Source organism: Vidua chalybeata, chromosome 23 (genome assembly GCF_026979565.1).
Source record: "Vidua chalybeata isolate OUT-0048 chromosome 23, bVidCha1 merged haplotype, whole genome shotgun sequence".
Lineage (NCBI taxonomy): Eukaryota > Metazoa > Chordata > Aves > Passeriformes > Viduidae > Vidua > Vidua chalybeata.
In genome coordinates, this window is record NC_071552.1 from 2,188,305 (window position 1) to 2,204,877 (window position 16,573).

At 52.6% G+C, this 16,573-nt stretch overlaps 1 protein-coding gene across 5 annotated transcripts in view; it reads right to left on the reverse strand.

The window, feature by feature from the left end:
• NECTIN1 (nectin cell adhesion molecule 1) overlaps window positions 1–16,573 on the reverse strand; it is a 95,903-nt gene that overhangs the window by 18,411 nt on the left and 60,919 nt on the right. The gene's annotated exons all lie outside the window — the stretch shown is intronic.

The window sequence follows — 16,573 nt, forward strand, 5'->3', positions numbered from 1 at the left end:
GGTGGAGCAGAGGTTTGTGCACCCCAAATCATTCCAAAAAAGAGATGTCCTGAGTGCAGGATTTGGGGGCAGGAGGGAGATAGACCCAGTGCTGAATTTCATCCCCTGCTCGGTGACCTGGGCCAGCTCCTTGGTGACAAACACGGGCCTCATCCAAAGGAAACCCATCCCGATGGGAAAGCGCTTTGAAACCTGCGATAAAAGGATTTAATTTGCTCTACCTTCCAACCTAATTAAACTTGAAAACTAGCTAATTGGTACTTTGTACTTACAACTCAGGCAGTGATGAAAGGAGGAGATAATTGGGATGGAGGAAGAAGGAGGAGGAGGAGGAGGAAAAGATATTCAGGGGAGGGGAGCAAGACAAGGATGAGGGAACAAGGGGCTTTGTAGAACTTGTCTGTCACATCTAATTTTTGTACTTTTCTTAATGCCCTGGCTCCTGGCTGCTCTTAGAGACCAGATTGGGCTAATGGATCTTATTCTGCAACAATTTTGGCTTTGGGTACCAGAATCTCCCCTAAACTACCCATCCCCAAGGCCTCAGAATTAGGCCTGCTTTCCATGTGCAAAGTAGTAAAACGAAATGTATGTGGCTATAAAACATCTGTGCACATTCCCAAACCACACAGGATGACGAATCCAGGACTTTTCAGGGTGAAAATCCTGCCTTTTACTCCCACTTCACCTCCACGGATCCAGCAGTTGCTTATCCTGAACCCCCCCGTGCCAGTTGCACTCTCAAAAGGGCTGTGCGGGATCATTTCCAAGAGAGTATTCCCAGATCTCCCCTCCCAGCCAGCCTTCCCCAGCTCTCAGATTTGCTGCTGTCATCCAGGAGTGAACTGAGGTGTGCAAACATCTCCCTGGGAACCCCCCCCTGCTCTGCTCCATCCCAAATTGCACAAAGCACTGGAGCCCCACGCTGGGAATTGCTCTGACACCCATGCCCCGTTCCCATTCCCACAAAATGCTGCTTTTCTCCTGCCAAACTTTGACACCCCATGGGGCAGCATCCCACCCTCCCCCTGCCTTCCCCTGCTCCTTAATGAAGAGCTCCGAGCTCTGTCTCTGCTGGCAGGATGCTGGAGCCATCAGAACCCGCGGTGGCAGCCACTTCTCCTCCCTCCTCCATAAGCCACAATGCCTTGTAAATAATATTTGTGCCTCCAGAGAGCTCTCTCACAGCTGACATCTCACCATGGAGCCCCCCCCCCCCCCCCCAGGCCAGCATTTGGGATTGTGGCTGTAAAGAATGTCCCAGTCACTTTGGCTGGGGCATTTCTGTGATGGATTGGCCCCTGATGGCTCTCGGGATGGCAGGGACCGAGCAGAGAAGGAGCAGAGAACATCAGCCTCCTGCTGCTGCTGTAAATCAGCAGTGTAGGGAGGGGGAAAGGCTGGAAGGAGAAAGAGGGAAAGGAAATAAATAAATAAAATGGATCTCCAGGAAGTCAGGTGAGGCTGGGTGACAGCAGGAAGGGGCTGAGGAAATTTAGAGGAGGGGGGGGAAATACAGCAGAAATACAGGGAGAGGTGAACACAGGGCAGTGAGGGGAGGACGGGGGTGAAAGAATGAAGGAGCACAAGGAGAATTGCAGATATTTGGGTGTTTATGAGAATCCCTCTCCTTCCCAGGCTCTCTGTATGAACATCCCGGTGTCAGAGCCCGTCCCAGGGCTGTGTGGCCTTGTAGGGACAAGCACCAAGGCATGGCACAGCCCTGTAACAGCAAACCCTGCCCCTACACCTGCAGCTCGCCTTGCTGGGGACAGTCTGAGCCACTCCAGTGCTGGTGACAGCTTTGCAGGGGTCCAGGCAGGGAGGTGGCAGCGGTGACAGCGCTAATTGCTGGCAAGAAGAGGAAACCCCAGGAGGTGAGGAAGATAAATGAGAGAAAAAGGTCCTGAGAGAGCAGGAAAGTGCCCAGGATAGAGGAAAATGACAATTAGAGAGAAACTTTGCTTTATGCTTGCTCTTCTCTCTTACTTTTTTTTTTTTTTTTTCCCCTTTTAAACCTATTTTTTCATCTCTATCCACTGTTTATTTCCCCCTGGGGGAGGGTTGTGGTCGGCACAGCTCGGAGGGCACCACCAGGGCTTTTCTGTAGGGGAGGGTGGCTGCAAAAAGAGACGTTTCAAGTCAAAGAGGAGAACACCAGAAGAGGCTCAGGAGATGCCCAGAAGTGCCAGATGAGGATTCAGGGCTTTTGGGCAGCCCTGGGAAGATGTCTGCAAGGCTTGTGAACCAGGATCAGAATAAATTGGCAGGACAGCTCAGGGGCTTCCAAACAGGAGTGGGAAAAGGCTTTGCCAATTAAGAATGCAAACCCCCGTGCTCTGTCACGCTTGAACAATCTAAAACTCTCTCTCAAAAAAAAGAAATAAAAAAAGAAATAAAAAAAAAAAAAAAAAGAAGGAAAAAAAGTTTGTGTGAAGCAGTTGGCAGTGAGGCAGGTACCAGAGAACCCAGAGGGGCTCAACAAACAGCTCAGCCTTATCTGGATGTCTGAGGGCTGCTGGGAAGCTCCTCGTTCCTGCTGGAAGCTGAATTAATTCACAGTATTACAATTAAGGAGAAAAGAAGGGCGTCCCACCCCCAGTCCCTTTCAGAGCTGTTTTGTTCATTACTCTGTTCTCCCACGGCTCTCCTGGAGATGGAGGCAGACACAGGGAAGGGAGGGAATGGTTATCCCTCCGTAAAGCATCATTCCCAGTCACCTGATGTGTGTCTTTCCGAGAGGAGCCGCCGGCAGAGGAAGATCTTGGCACCAAGCAGGCCGATGGCACCATTCGGAGGTGCTGATAGCCAAATGCCCAGCCCCGGAGCCCGGGAGCCACACTCCAACTGCCAGCCACACCCAGGAGGGATGCCACTAGCCACGGATGTGTGCCACTCCCATTAGCCATGGACGTGTGTCCTACTAGCCATGGATGTGTGTCCTGCTAGCCATGGATGTGTGTCCTGTTAGCCACGGATGTGTGTCCCTCCTGCTAGCCACAGATGTGTGTCCTGTTAGCCACAGATGTGTGTCCCTCCTGCTAGCCACAGATGTGTGTCCTGTTAGCCACAGATGTGTGTCCCTCCTGCTAGCCACGGATGTGTGTCCTGTTAGCCACGGATGTGTGTCCCTCCTGCTAGCCATGGATGTGTGTCCCTCCCGTTAGCCATGGACGTGTGTCCTGCTAGCCACGGATGTGTGTCCCTCCTGCTAGCCACAGATGTGTGTCCTGTTAGCCACAGATGTGTGTCCCTCCTGCTAGCCACAGATGTGTGTCCTGTTAGCCACAGATGTGTGTCCCTCCTGCTAGCCACGGATGTGTGTCCTGTTAGCCACGGACGTGTGTCCCTCCTGCTAGCCATGGATGTGTGTCCCTCCCGTTAGCCATGGACGTGTGTCCTGCTAGCCACGGATGTATGTCCCGTTAGCCACGGATGTGTGTCCCTCCCGTTAGCCATGGATGTGTGTCCCATTAGCCATGGATGTGTGTCCCGTTAGCCATGGATGTGTGTCCCTCCCGTTAGCCATGGATGTGTGTCCCTCCCGTTAGCCATGGATGTGTGTCCTGTTAGCCACGGACGTGTGTCCCTCCTGCTAGCCATGGATGTGTGTCCTGCTAGCCACGGATGTGTGTCCCGTTAGCCATGGATGTGTGTCCTGCTAGCCACGGATGTATGTCCCGTTAGCCATGGATGTGTGTCCCTCCCGTTAGCCACGGATGTGTGTCCTGTTAGCCACGGACGTGTGTCCCTCCTGCTAGCCATGGATGTGTGTCCTGCTAGCCACGGATGTGTGTCCCGTTAGCCACGGATGTGTGTCCTGCTAGCCACGGATGTATGTCCCGTTAGCCACGGATGTGTGTCCCTCCCGTTAGCCACGGATGTGTGTCCCTCCCGTTAGCCACGGATGTGTGTCCTGTTAGCCACGGACGTGTGTCCCTCCTGCTAGCCATGGATGTGTGTCCTGCTAGCCACGGATGTGTGTCCCTCCCGTTAGCCACGGATGTGTGTCCCGGCGGGATGCCCCGGGCTCGGTCACAGCACCGAGCTGATGGCACTGGCTGTGACAAACCATTTGTCCCAACAGCCCAAACAGCCTCGGGGCTGGTGGCTCCGTCCGTGACTGGCTGCCAAGAGCCAGGCCAGCGTTTCCCAGCGCAGGGACAAAGGGACAGAGCCGTCCTGAGGGACAAAGGGACAGAGCCATCCCGAGGGACAAAGGGACAGAGCCATCCCGAGGGACAAAGGGACAGAGCCGTCCCGAGGGACAAAGGGACAGAGCCATCCCGAGGGACAAAGGGACAGAGCCATCCTGAGGGACAAAGGGACAGAGCCGTCCCGAGCCATCCCGAGGGACAGAGCCATCCCGAGCCATCCCGAGGGACAGAGCCATCCCGAGGGACAAAGGGACAGAGCCATCCCGAGGGACAAAGGGACAGAGACGTCCCGAGGGACAAAGGGACAGAGCCATCCCGGCAGTGACACAGTGCAGCAGCAGTCAATAATCACCGAGGCACAGCGGGACAAGCAGCTTGCAGGAGAGCAAGAAAGATGTTCCCCAAGGCAGCGTGCAGCCAGGCAGAGATGGATCCACTGGAAAGCATCCAGGGAAAGCCATGGCAGGGCGGGAATGACTCACTGGCTCTTGGTGTGGAGGGATTTGTGAAAGGAATGGGGAGATGGGCTCTGTCATGTTTTTGGAAGTGAGGTCTCTTTCCTCGGAGCTACTGGAGTGGCTGGGACATGTACTGGGACATGTACTGGGACATTTGCTGGGACATTTACTGGGACAGTTACTGGGACATTTGGATCATGAAGCAGCCTGGCTGTTCTTGGGATCAGGACTTGAGAGTGGGATATGCTGCATCCCCACTAAGGGTCTGGGCCTGCCTGGGGTTGGCTTTGTAAAGCTGGGCTCCCACAGCTCGTTCTGCACTTTGTGCACCCACAGTGACACCCTCAGCAGGTGGGGGGAGCAGAGCTGTGGGGTGGAGTCTGGGCAGGCAGGAAGGTTTTGTCTGGGGGAGATGACTGGGTCTCACCCTGGTATTTTTTCTGTTCTGACTGTCTGCCCTGAATTCAGCTGCCCTAAGGAGAGCCTGAGCCCCATCTCATTGCTGAGGCACTGACCTGCGTCCCCCAGGTGAATCTGGAAGCTGGGCCAGTCTCAGGGCTGCTGTACAGCAGCTCTGAGTGGAGTTAATTTGTTCCAAGAGAGCTGCACACCCTTCTCCTGTCTGCCCTCTCCTAAATCCAACCCGATCCCTCTTTCCTTCCCAGCAAACCACCACCACAACACACAACACCTCTGCTGAACCTCTGCTCCGAGGTCTGCCTGCACCATAACCAGTTCCAAAGCAGGGTTCCCTTTCCATTTATCACCTCCCCACAGTGAGCAAATCCCCATCTATTTCACAGCTGGCTGGCCAAGGGGCTCAGCCTTGCTCAGAGCCATGGGAAGGGACTGGGATCCTTCTCTTTTGTGCTGGAAGCTCTGAAGCTCCTGCAGCAGCCAGCCTTGCTGCATTTAATGCAACCTCGGTGCTCCATCCATCCCTGCTCACAGCATTTACAGCAGAGCACCCTGTGCCCAGCCAGTGCCAGCCCAAACCAAGCCTGTCCCCAGCCTGGGTTGTCACCCTGACCAGTGCCAGCCCAAACCAAGCCTGTCCCCAGCCTGGGTTGTCACCCTGACCTGGTGGAAGGAGACATTTGCTGGACTCTTTCTGCCTGCTGGTCCTTTTGAGCAGGACAATGAGCTCAGATGATGCATATTTATAATACACCCCACCTGACACATTCCAGGGAGCCTGAGACAAGTTCACAGAGCTAAATTAAACCGAGTTGAAAAGCTTGGCAGAACAAATACTTCCCCAGCTTGGTTCTGAAGGCAGGAGCAGGATTGGCTAATTTGAGACACGCTCCAGTAGAACACACACCCCCAGGCACAAGCTGGCTCCCAGCCTTGTTGTGATGCCTTTTGTTTGCAAAGGGTTAATGGAAAGCTGTTCCCAGGAGCTGACAGGGCAAAGGGGAGGATAAACAGCGGGGCTTGCAAAGCACTGGGGGTTTTAAAGGGATCTGAAGTCTGAGGGAGGAGAGTGGGGAGGGTTTCTCTGGGCTGTGTGCAGTCAGTGAATCCCTTCCAGGGACAGCCAAGCAGCCAGAGGATGAAAGGGATTAAGGAGGCCAAGACATGGCTGGGAAAGCTGCACCAGCAGCACTGGACCATGAGTGTGTGAGGCTGAAGTGCCTTCAGCCCTTCATCCCCTGGGTCCAAACCCTTCAGAGCCCTTGCTTTGATCCTGGTTTGGAGGGGAGAGGAGAAGGGGAGCACAGCAGCTCACTCTGCTCCCACCCAGGCCCCCTCAGACCCTGCTCCAGCTCAGACCCTTCCCTCACTGCAGGTGGAGGTGACCAGGCTGCTCTTCACAGTGAAATTCTGTCCTGTGAGAACACAAACCCGTGTTCCACATCAATTCGTGGCTTGCAGCACCACTTAACCCCTGGCAGGAGCCAGACCCAGCTCTGTCACCAAGGGCTGCTCACCCAGGGAGAGGAACAGGGGCAGCTGGAGCTCAGCTCGGGGAACAGGAGTGGTTTGGTTAGGAAAGGTGGCTTTTCTGAGCAGGAAGAGTGTCTGGGCTTCACTTGGAGACAAAATCATCATGTTAGTAATTCCCATGCCAGTTATGTAACCCCAGCAAACTTCTACACATGCTCAGGGGAAGAGTTTTCTCCTGGGCAGGGCCTTTGTGGTGTGATTTTCGATATTACAGTGAAGATAGCTCACTACAGGACCCATGGGCAGTGAATGTTTTGCCACACAGACATCCATCAGCATTTTGATTTAACACATCCTTAAGGCTTGTTGGCTCCAGGAGGTCCTGGAGTAAGAGATGCTCTCTGCTGTCTGTTCCACTGATAGGCAACATCTTCATTTACCCCAACTTGTTAGTTCCAGGACGCCCTTGGCTGAGGGATGCTGCCTGTTCCCCTCATTAGGTCTCCTTTCTTCCTGATGAGGTTTGAAAGCCTGCAAAGATCTGACAGCAGGGAACATCCTGACACGAGATAATCTTGACCTGTTCCACATTTTGCAGCACAGCCAGCTAAAGGTTAAACACCAAAATGAAGGCAGAGCTGCTCTTCTGCCTCCGTGCCCTGATATAAGTCAGATGGAATTTTCAGAGCCGTCACAGCCTCTCCCATCGGGGTGTTTGTTGATGTAACTCTCACTTACACAATCAGCCACCACACAGGCGAGTGCCAAGGCATGGCTGCAATCCTGACAATGCCTCATTTCCCTGGAAATCCCCCTCTGCACAGGCTGGGCCCCCAAAATGTGCTGCTCACCTCCCACGTGGCGCTGCTGGTCCCTGCAGAGGGGTGCTGGGAGTGTCCTGCTTTTATTGCGTGTGTGACGGGGGCAAAACCAGTGTCCCCAAGGGTGCTTAAACAAACAAATGCCCCGACCCCTCTGCATTGTCCTTTCTCTCCCTCCCACAAGTGAGAATCCCTCTGTCCCTCTCTAATTTCCCTCCACTGAAGCCCAGAAATCTGGGTATCCCCGGGGTGCTCAGCTCGTTCCCAGCACGGCCATGCCCCTGTCTGGGTACTGATCACAGCATCCCTTCAAGATCCCTGACCACTTTCCTTCCCTCTGTCATTTCTGCCAGCCCAACTGGCACTTTGAGGTTTCTCAAGCCTCTCTCCAGCCTCTGGTGAGGTTTTGGGAGAGGCTGGAAGTGCAGTGTGTGGATCCAGCCCTCCCTGGGGTGCCTGCTTTGAAGTGGACACTGGGATGTGCTTGGCTTTAGTGGGGATTTCACACACATTCCAGCTGGGGAATGGCTTTGCCATGCAGGGCTCTCTCCAGTAAGGACCAGTTTGTCCCTCTCCTCCCCTCCCCTGCAGGAAGCACCATCCTTGGTTAAACAACATCTGGTTAAAGAGCTGCTGGCCGCAAAAACATGTCTGGAATGTGGCCCTAGCCCTCGGTGACCTCCCTTTTTATGCTGCCAGTGGCCACTAACAAGGATGGGGTTTGGATGCAGCAGTGGGAGCAGGGTGTTATCCCCACGGGATCCAGCAGGGATGAGGATTCTGCAGAACTCTGGTGGGAACTCCACCACAGATTCCTCTTCCTGGGCTGGCTTTTCTTCTCTGCGCCACTCCAGCAAAGAGGGGGCAAACATGACCTTGCTGCCACTAATCCACCCCAAACTCACCTGCCCTCTCCTCACCTTGCTTGGCCAGCCCCACGGACCCTCCTGCCTCCCATAACCCAGGACTTGCAGGACGGGGAGCACCCCAGCCTGTTTTGGGGAAGAACATGAGCCCTGCAGAAGAAGGGAAATGTTCTCTGGCACTTCCTCTGCCTCGCAGCCCTTAATTTTAGTTCTGCTTCATTTCCTTGCAGCTTGGCAGAGTAATGAACAATCAAATCCCTTTAGTAATTTATTTCTTCTGCCGCTCAGTTTCGAGGAGGTGATGACACTTGAAATTGCCTCTCCTGGAGGGATGGACGGGCCAGATCCTGCAGCCCATTACAGCAGAATGTTCCTGTCCTGCTCTCAGCAGCCTGCCCAGAGCACAGCGAGCTCCCAAACCCATGTTCAGCCAGAGATACAGCCCTGCTCCCTTGATGAGTCCATTAAGGTCACGCTATTACAAGCAGCCACCAGATGAATTCTGTCAGATAGAAGGCACAGGAACTGCAGCTCAGACTCTCATCATTTGTGTTAATAGAGTTAATTTGCTCAACGATCCCCAGCAGCACTCCTGGGAACGTCTCACTCTGCCTGGCCGTGTGCCCCGGGCCGTGTTTGTCTCCTGTTGCCGTGGGGGTGTTTACAGCAGCGGGCAGCTGTGTCCTGGATGTCTCCAAAGGATGAGCTCACCTCCCGTTTGCATCCGCGTTCAGGGACCCAGGGGATGCCCGGCAGGGTGAGGAGGAGCTGCTCTGCTTCCCTGTCACCCGGCCAGAAGTGCACGGGCAGGGAAAGGGGGACAGTCCTCTCCCGTCCCCGGGCAGCTGCAGCAGCAGGGAGGGCTCCCGGCTGCTCCTCACACCCCCTTCCTTCTCTCCTCCCCCAAAAACCCCTGAGAGCTGCAGCAGCCCAGACCGAAAAGTGACTGTCCAGCCTCCTGGAGCAGGGAGGGAGCTGCCAGATGTGTGAGGATGGAGTTGCTGGAAGCTCCTGTGGCTCTGGTGCTGCTGCCCCTCACACACCTTCCAGGAGTGTCACCGTCCCTGTCCTGGTGTCCCCAGCTGTCCCCACCCAGTCCTGCTCCAGGAGAGGGACCTGGTGCAGAAAACAACTCAGACTTCACCTTCCTGCCCCTGTTCCTGATTTCTCCCTCCTGTTAATGGCATTGAAAGGCTTTTCACACACCGTCCCACCTCGCCTAACTTCTGAAATGATAAAAGCACCAATTATTAATTATTAATTAGCCATGCAGCCTCATTCAGCTGGGAGTTTCTCAGCTTGGACACAGCTTCCCCCTTCTCCAGCGTGGAGCAAATGGAAAAGCAGGAAAGGGAGCAATAATCAGGACAGAGAAGCTGGAGGACAGGCCATGGGTACAAAAGCCAGGCTTACCCTGGGGACACAACAGGACTGAACAACATCCCTGCACTGCTCCATGGGCTCTCCAGCAGGTGGATGTGGTCAAGAGGGCTGAAAGGATTCAGAAAAGGCACAAGATTTGAAAAGCTGCTCATGATCTGTCTCTGGGGACTGGCACATTTTTGTTTGTGGCTTCTGAGATGACAAAACAATTTTCCTGTGTTTGAGGGCGGCAAGGCTGAGGAGCTTGCTGGACAGCATCTCCTTGGATACTCCACTTATTAGAGGCAAACAGAGGGGTTGAAAGGCTCAGCTGAGGAGATTCCAATCTCACTGCTGTTGGTTTTTTAATATTTTTTAAAATAGTTAAATTTGAGCAGGTTAAATTCCAGCAGAATGGAGGAGGGCACAGAGAATGACTCGAATCCTACAGGGTGGTTTCCTGGCACCATGGAAAAAGCAAACACAGGCTCTAGGTAATAAAGAAGTAAAAGGCAGGAATATAATCAATGCCAGTCTGTGAGGTTCATGGGAAATGGGCCTTGTCAGTCAAACACAATGTCATTTTTTTGCCTACTAAACCAGTCATGTCATCAAAGCAAGCGTAGAGTCGGGATGGAAAACAGATTTAGAATGATTGACAGGATTTGGGAGCTGAACACAGAGGCTGCCAGAGCTGGCCAGTCACAAGGTCACCCCCTAAGCCAGGACAAGCTCTCCCCTGCTCCAGATCTCCTTCTCCCACCCCAATCCCCTGCTGGGTGTCAGCCTCTGGGCTCAGCTGGATGCCAGGAGAGGGGAGGTGACCCCTCTGTGAGGAAAGGACCCCCTCGGGATGGGACAGGGCTCTCAGAGCCTCTGTGGAGGCTGCAGAGCTGTCTGTGCACATCCCTCCTTTTGGGAACATCCTCCTCTTCACCTCCCCCCATTCTGTTGCTCAGGTAACACTTTCAAGGCAGGTCCTCCAAGCAAATTTTTAGGTCAGTTATAATTGGAGAAGCTCACACGGAGCTATAAAACATCAGTTAATATGCTGGAACTATCTAGTTAAATGCCAATTATAAAAGCCCATAAGCTCCTCAACTCAAATATATTAATAACATAATTAAACATTTATTGCTTATGCAAATTAAAAGTTCAGTTAATCGGACGTCAACGAAGCCCAGGAAGTGACCATTTAAGTAACGAATTTCTATTTAATTACGATTCCTCCCCGTTGCAAAGCCCCCCATGCCATTATTGCTGGGCAGTGTTTACTCCAAATTGGCGTTCCCACCCCATTCCCAATCCATTCATTACCCCCGACAGCTGCAGCATTCAGAGCACAGCTGGCAGCAGCTGGACTGGGCACACTGGGGGAATTATGGACCTCGGCACGAGCATTTCGGGGTGGGATCAGCGCCCTGGGTGGACAGATCTGTGTGCCAGCAGAAAGCCACTGTGCATTGTTCTGGTGGCAGGGTCACTGGAAGGACTGGGAGCTGCAGCAGAGGGGTGAGGCTGGAAATGAAGCATTTATTCCTCGGGGAACGCAGGAATTTCCCCTGGTGAGCAGCGCCATAGGGGTGGACTCCCTCCTCCCCTCCCTCCACGGGCAATCAGTTAAACCTGGCAGGTGTGAAGTTGGCAAATTTCTTTCCCAAACCGTGAGGAAAGCAGGCTGGCAGGAGTTTGGGGAGGTTCAGGGAGATGAGGGAGAGAGGGAAACACTCCCACACCCTCCCTCCGTGGGGTGGGCGGAGGGAGGGAAGGTGCTCCTGGGACTCAGGGGTGAGGCTGGAAAAAGACTTGAAAACCAAGAAAATCAGACCCCCCCCTCCTCTCACAGCTCCCTTTGATCCCTTAGGATTGGATCCCTAATCACCTCCTGGGATTTAGCCAGTGCTGAGCTCCCCAGCAAACCACAGGACAGTGTCGTCTGCACAGAGGCAGGAAAAGACCATTTACTGTTCGCATTCAAACCATTTTCCTCCCAAAATTCCCAGCCATTCAGACAAAACCCTCTGCCTGCTTCCTACCAGGACCTGGGTTTGGTCCAGCAGTTGTGAAATCTGTGGAGGAGGGAGCATCCCTAGCTCACCTTGAGCCTGGCTTAGTCAGATGAGGCCACATTCACCTCAGCTCAGCTCGGAGGGCAGGTGTCCATAAATCACTGCCTTTCAATAATTCAGCCCCTGGAGGGTGACACAACATTTTTACCCTACATTTCAGGTGAAAATATCAGCCTGGCTCTTTGATTTCTGCTCGCTAGGATGTGAAATTCCAGCAGTGCAACACATATCCATTTTTTATTCTTTTTTTTTTCTTTTTACTGGCTGAGCCATGTTCTGCAAATACTCTCTAAATCCAGGCTGCATCTAAACACGTCTGGGAAGGCTGTGAAATGCCTCGTTTGGCAGGAGGAGGAGAGAACCAGCCCCCCTTGCCTTCTGCCAGGCACCACCGAGGGCATCTGAGGCTCAACAGCACTTCTGGTGTCACAGGTCCCTCAGCTGGAATCCATTTGCATAAAGCAATTTCCTCCAACAAATATGTTCTTACAAATCAAACTGGAGATTGCAAATAATTTGAAAGTGGGAAGAAAAAAAAAAAAAAAAAACAAAAAAAAAAAAAACAAAAAACCAAACCCAACCCTAATCAAACATATTTGTTGCTACAAGTAATTCAGCCTGCACCGTGAGTTTCTCTTGGTTCCATTTATCCAGCAGTAGCTGGAGGAGATTTAATGGGCTCTGTGTGACCTTGAGTGCTCTGAGCTGAACTGGAGCAGGGCTTGCCTCTCACCTCACAGGGAATTTGGGATTGAAGGTCACGTATTTCAGCGACCTGACCTGTTTCCAGTGCCCCCTCACTGGCTGGACATCTCCCAGTCCCTGCCTTCTGCTCTGTCTGCTGGAGCCCTTTGGCTCCTGCACTTCCAGTTGTGATTCTGTGATCCCTGGGAGATCCCCCTGGTTTTGGGTGTTGTGCAGGGTGTTAATCCCAGGTGCTGTTCCAGGGATACGGGGCAGGTTCCCTGGAAGTTCCCTGATTACCCTGAGCTGTATCTCACCACAAATCCTACTCCAACTCCTTTATCTGGGCAGAAATAAACCCCCGTGGTAGCCAGGAATGGTGAGGGGACACACAGGACAGGAACCTGGCTCTGCACCCCCACCAGGGACATTCCAGCCCCGAATTCCACGTGCATCTCCCAGGGCCAGGGCAGTGAATCCCACCACGCTCAGCACTGTGCACACAACAGCCACAAAGCTTCTCCTGCCCTTGATAGCAAAAGGGTTTGAAAATAACGGGATCTGGGGAGTTAGAAGGAAAGTTAGGCTTAGTAGGCCCTGGGAAAATACCCTGGGAAAGCACAGGCCTTGTGCTTGCTAGAGCTGCACCTGTGTGACCAGTATATGAGAAATGATATAATTGTTAGATGGGATGATTGTTTAGTAATTAAATGTAATTACTGTTTAATCATAAGAATAATCATGAGAAACTGTGGTCAGGGGCTTGAGAGAGACCACGAGAAATTCATGCTTGAATAAGGTCAATATATACGACAGAACAATATAAGTTTAATAATTAATATGTAAGTTATATAAGGGTAGAATATAAAATACGTTCAAGCTCAAAAGCCATGTCGGAGTCAGATTTGGGTCTGTACCCCTGGTTCCCAGAGCTCCTCAATAAAAGCACCTGCACATGATGAAATTCCGTGATTATTTGTGTTCCTGATCACTAACACCCTGATGCAGCTCCTGCCTCACCCTGTGCTGCTCCTCGGGGCTCTGCAGCCCCTTTTGGGGCCAGCAGGGCTCTCCTGCAGAGCTGTGCCTTGGACAAGGGATCCAAGATACTTTATTTTTTTTTCCATTGGCTACAGGCACCGCTGGCACTCCCACCCCCAGGGTGTTTCTGCTTGGTTCCAAAGAAACCCAATCCTTGGGGGCACTGCGTGGGGGGCTGGTCCTGCTGCCTTCAGCCCTCTGCAACCCGAGCTGAGGAAAGGCCCCAGGCCCTGGGTTTTATCCATCATCGCTGAACTCTTTAGGCCTGGCCTAGGAAATCAGAGCAGCATTTCCCAGGGGCTCATCCCAGCCAAGACAGCCCCTCCTGTCCTTCTTCCCGTCTTAGCCCCAGCTCGCCAGGGCTCCTTTTGTCCCTCCCCACCCCCAGAGTTGGCTGAGGTGGCTGAGGCAGCTGCTGGGAGCTGGTTCTGTAGGAGCTGTGGTCGCTCCTGAAGGAAAGCTGCCCCTCCAGCAGGTGCCATGGCCAACGGGGCAACATGAGAGGGGGAGAATGTGGGGAGAGCTAGACACAGCCCAGAGAGTGCTCACAAGTCCTCTTGGTCACCTTGAAGCCTGGCTTTTCCTCCTCTTCCACAAGGAAAGCATTCCCAGGGCTCTCTCTAATCCCTCCCAAAGCAGAAGGACAGAGCCCTGGCCCTGTGAGCAGTGCAGGAGTTTGGAGGATTCTCCTGCCAGGCTGCACACAGGGCACCAGCCTGGTGCCAGCCTCCCGCTGCCCTGGCACAAGCCCCAGGGACCAAACCACTCCTTCCCACCTAATCCTGAGCATTGCCCTCTCTGTCCAGCTGCAATCCGAATTTGGGTCAGCATCCCTCTCCCCCTGTGCTGGGGAGCTCTGGGGTTTGGCTCAGATTTAGGTTCAGGCCTCCAGCACATCACCCACGTGCTGAGGCTGGCTGCAAAAACCCCTTCCCAGGGAGCACCCCACTTTCCCAGAGAATGGCAGAGGAGCTGCTGATGGCAGTGCAAGGACAGCAGAAATGTTTCCTCTGATCCCTGCCTGCCCTGTCTCTCCCTCCCTGGCCTGGCCTCGGTCTCTGGGAACAAGGCTTCCTTTGCAGCCTCCTTTCACACCAAGTGTCCTTCCCAAGGCAGGGGGCAGTGACAGGGACAGGGGGATACTGATGCCTCAGGTTTGAGCTTTTCTATTTTTCAGGTTCTGTGCTGCCTAGGTGTGGAGTTCTGAGCTTCATATTAAGTGTTGGTAAGCTCTCCTCACAGAGCAGGGAGACAAAACAATTCCTGCTCCAGCTGGGCACCAAGGACAAATGACCCAAAGCTCAGGCCCAGGAGCACAAACAGCGTGGGCTGGAGAGAGAAAAACAAGCAGGATGGGAGTGCCTGGGCTAAAGCTGGAATGGGACAATGAACTGCAAGGTGCAAATGGAGCAGAGCTGATCCCAGTGAGAGCCCCCGGGAGCGCTCGTGCATTTTGGGACCATTTTGGTTCATCTTGGGTTCATTTTGGGACCATTTTGGTTCCTCTTGGGTGCAGCCCTGGCTGGGCTCTGGTGCTGCCCAAGGTGGATCCATGGAGGTCTCTTAACAAACCCCCACTTTATTCTTTAGCTCCATCTAGTCTCTGTTCTAGGCCAGCCTTCAGAAGGCATCAGTGTGCCCTGAGCTCAGCCTGAGCACCCCTGAGCCTGCAGAGGGTTTTGAAGCCCCATTGCCATGGCAGGCACGTGTGGCACTATAAAACATCCTCCACTATCCCTGCATCCTGGCCCTGCCACCAGCTAATTCCACATTTCTAAGGAAATATTGACATTTTCCCAATAGCCTGTCCCATCTGCTGCAGCCAGCAGTGAGAACTTCCTCAGCCACAGACACTTGTCCTAACTTTTCACAGATTTTCAATGGATTTTTTTGCCCTGTGTTTTTCTAGCCACTTATTTTTAAGCTCAGGTTAACTTTGGGCCTCGGCCAAGGAATTTCACTGTTTACATCAACAAAGGGAAGCTCTCCCAGCCTCCTTCTGCCTGTACTGGATCTGCTGTCCAGGAATTCCACACAAAACCACACTGCCAGTGGCAAACCCAGTCATTCCCAGTCACCTTCTCCAGCCCATTGCTGGAGATCTCTTAACCCTTAACCTTCAGCCTTCACCTGCAAGCAAGTCCCCTTCCAAAATACAAATACAAATAATTGGAATTTCCATAAAAAACCACTGCATATCCTGGGATGTTTCCAACCCAAAGCATTGGAAAACAGGTGCCACGTGATTCCCTCACAGCTCCCAGTCACTGAGTGCACGGCGACGCAGCCACGGATGCCCCAAAAAGGAGGAGAAGGTCTCTTTTTTTTTAAAATTCTTTATTTATAAAAAAGTACATTTTTTTTTCCACAGCTCAGCCACGATTGGTTTTTTATACAAGTAAAAGGAAGGGTGATGCAACACCCCACCCACACAAATTATAACCATGAAAATATCCCGCCCCCCAACCCAGGACTCAAAATGAACAAATTACAAAGGATGGAAAACAAAACAAAACAAAAACCAAAAAAGGAAAACAAAAAAATAAGAACCCAAAAAATCAAAACAAAACAAAAAAACCCAGAAAAAAAACCAAACCGAAATCATAAAAGTCCATTACATTATTATTATTATTTTTATTTTTTATTTTTTACAAAAGCACTTACAACACAGATTACAAAATAAAAAAGAAAATAAAAAGAAAATCAAAGATTAAAAAAAAAAAAAAGTGGGGTTGGGGTTGTTTGTTTGTCTGTCTGCAGTTTTAATTCCACAATGATCATTACAGCCAGAGGACGAAGAAAAAGAGAGATAAAATCCCTGGAGCTGAGGAATCATGTTTTTTAAAAAAAAGAGAAAGGCCAAAGAAAAGAAAATCCAGATCCTCAAGGAGAGTCCCTCCACCAAGAGCAGAGGATCTGACTCCGTGTGCTCCTTCCATTCACCCCGGGGGAGTCACACAGGGGAACCCCCCTGGTCCCAAATCCAAGCCCAGCCTTAAGGCTTGGCTTTCCCTCCCTTGCTGAGGGGCTGAGCCCCCCCTGCTCTCCCCTGCTCCCCACTCCGGGTGAGTTTGGGAGCGATGGGAAGGACCCCAGAGCTTCACACCCTCCCTGGGCCAAGGCTTGCCCTGCTCATCCCGGGGAAAAGCTGAAAGTGGCAGCAGATTTCCTTGGGGCGCAGGGTGGGGAGGGCCAGGGGCTGTTTCACACCTCATCAGTGAAGAA